The following is a 3,065-nucleotide window of genomic DNA, read 5'->3' on the forward strand; positions in this document are numbered from 1 at the left end:
AACTGATCTTCATTACTTTTATCCATTTAATCGTTACTGTATTGCAATACTACTGCCAATCGTCACACCCACCTTATCATCACTTCGCCAATTTTCTCCACTCCCGAAAAGCATCATGCTATACCACTATCCTACAAAATCTACCGAAAATCATGCGGAAGCTTACTCTCTGGAAGGCATTAAAATGCGTAACACGTCTCTTATGCGGGCCAATAAAACTGGACACAAAACATAAAACAGTGCCCATGAAACGTCACCTCGCACTGTATGTTACGACTACGTAGAAGATAACGATGTTCCGGCTGGTTTTGGGGCATCTTAATTTAAGAACTCCGAGCGAAGGAAAGAGCGTGCTGCCGTACCACACACTGCCGCTGCCGCTCAGACTCACACGCCGATTAAGGTTGGGAGATGTTAATTTTTAATGAATCACGTGAGATGAAAGTCTAACGTTCGATTTACGACAGAGCCATGCCATGATACGGTACGCTCACTGTTTGTGAAAGTGTAGATAAGACTATATCCCGCCTCGAGGCGTTGGAAGGAACGTCCTGCGTTTATTTTGGGCAATGTTTGGACCCATTCTTTGAACCTTCTTTGGTGAGTATTTGAAGCACAAAGCGAATATAAAGCGGTAACATTGGTATGTTTTCTATTGCATTGTTGAAAATTCGGGTCATACGGCTGTTTTTCTTCAGAGTTTTACATTGCAACAGGCATTAAATCCTTGAAATATGTCAAAGTTTTCATCAGAAATGATGCTACAATGCATAGAGCGCCATTTGAGAGCAAAAAATCGTATATGATGTCTTAAGATACAGTCAAAAAATTATTCAGCGATACTGTCGAGCTCGTTAGTTTTCGAGAACGTTTTCCACGACGCTCATTTTTACTCATATTGCACCATTTTTATCTAGCTGGCTATGAAATTAATGAAAATGAGCGTAGAAGCGAAAGAACGAGTTTATCGATACCATTTATTGTTCACATAAAGAAGACGCCGTATAACATTAAACTACAGTAATATAATCACTGTATTTAGGCAACTGGTTATACCGTTTTTTACTTTGATTTCATTCGGGGAAACTGGCTGCATAGCTTGTACAATGCTTGTCCTAAGCCGAACAATAACATAAAGACTTGCTGCATTAATTGGAATCATTTGAAACCATTGAAGCGTAACCGAAACTTGATTTTTACTTTAGAATGCTTCACAAACAGGCCCAATAACCATTCTCTCCAAACGCAGTGTACTAAATGAACCGAACACCAACGCATTGAGCTCAAATCAAACGGAAAAGCCTATTGTCGAAAAACAATTGCGCAGTAATCCGCTTATTTTACGCTCCAAAACTAATCACAAAAGGCTTCCAATTCAACGTAAATTACTACGCATACAAACAGTTAATATTCCATGCGCTTGTGTTAGCAATTGATTTGCGGGAAGGAGAAGGATCTTAATCTGATGCGATCTTCTATTCAATGCGATACACGTTCAGCCCTTTAAAGTAGCTTTCTTTTAATTCAGCTCCTTTAATCATACTGAAGTGTCTAATCAGTGCAGTAAAGTTGAAGCGAGCTTTCGTGTTGTCCATTGATCGTTTGTTTGTCAATGAAGGAAGGAAAAACTACGAACCATGTTTCCACAAATGAATATACTCCATTCCTTTCAATCAAGCGGTCTACTCGTAAGCAAGCCAGGTGGCGAGTGATTGTTACTAATCAATCCGATTAAACGAAGGAGGAAGTGTATGGTCCGGAAATCTACAACGACCAGAGCCTGTTGTCATATGGGAGTTAGTACGGTCATCCCTTACCCTACTGGATGCAATCTAATCCCCATACCCTTTCAAGAGGATTGACTTTGAAATAGACAATCCCCTCTCGACGACCTGCGCTCAGTTTATCCAATCTCGGGGTTAGCACAAGAATGTGCCATTAGGTTATTGTACGAAATCTGAGCTTGAATTTCAAACCAATATCGATCCCAGGAGCTCAAGATGAAAGCTAGCTTCCAGAAACACAGTCAAGAAGCAGTACCGGCATCTAGTCATTATCATTTTCCGCAAAAAAAAAGAAGACACACACTCCGGTCGCTTCCTGGAACTCTCCGGAGTTCGGTGACACCTTTTGCCGATTGTCTTTGACTTGCTCCGGTACAACACTAATCCGCCTAAGCCGACAGGGGACTTACGGGTAGGCTTTACACTTCAGGCTTACCCATACCAGCTCTCACCGCAAATGTCAAATCGTATCCTTTTCGATTTACCCACTCACTACTTGCTGCTGCTGGGACGTTGCGTGGGTTCTTGGTCGCTGTGGCATTCCTGTACTGCTCGGGCGTACCGTAAACCGGCATCCTTTAGATAGGGATTCCGTTCTACCTGTGTATGCCGGTGGTGGGGCTGTGCGTCATCGGTGATAGGTGACTCTATTCTTAGGCTTTTTTCTCCCCCAATTCGGATAATGACAGCTTGAAGAATCGGCTTTGTACCGTGGGCCATTTTTTGAGGATTGTAGAGAAAAAATCCCACACAAGGTACATGGGTTTGATACATAAAGGTACAGCATATGGTACAGCAGTGGTATATAAATTTCCAAGAAATGTTTCCTATCGATCGTAGGTTTGGTCTTTTTTTTTGCTTAAAGGTGAAAGTTGTAAGGTGCTCTTGCAAGACAACTTAACTATTTTCAAAGTCGTACAAGGGGAAGCAAACGATACTTTAAATTTTAAAGCATAAAATGGAGTAGAATTTCATGAGTGTAAAGTGATTGATTCTTATTTTTACCTTTTTTGGAGACTTATTTAGGAACATCTTGAAAAGGCGACAAAGTTATCGTATTGCATATTCTAATATAATACTGACTGGCTTATAAACTCATTTCAATTTACTTTGTGAACAATATCACTTGAGATAATCAACATACACATTCTACAAAACCTTTACAATACTACAGATGCAGACACAAATATCTTTTCACTAAAGAATACCCCCACAATGCCCTCTTTAAAGACAAATGAAACTGCTGAACGTCACATCTCTATTTAAATGTCCCGCGATGAC

The 3,065-nt window shown here is 40.6% G+C and overlaps 1 protein-coding gene across 2 annotated transcripts in view; it reads left to right on the forward strand.

The window, feature by feature from the left end:
• The window catches only part of LOC1278365 (5-hydroxytryptamine receptor), a 45,920-nt gene extending 45,566 nt beyond the window's left edge, over positions 1-354 (forward strand). For both annotated transcript variants that reach the window (XM_061657069.1, XM_061657070.1), the window contains exon 4: positions 1-354. This exon is cut by the window's left edge. The gene's annotated coding sequence lies outside the window, so the exon portion shown is untranslated.
• Positions 355-3,065: the final 2,711 nt, after the last annotated feature.

The sequence above is a fragment of the Anopheles gambiae genome, chromosome 3 (assembly GCF_943734735.2).
Source record: "Anopheles gambiae chromosome 3, idAnoGambNW_F1_1, whole genome shotgun sequence".
Lineage (NCBI taxonomy): Eukaryota > Metazoa > Arthropoda > Insecta > Diptera > Culicidae > Anopheles > Anopheles gambiae.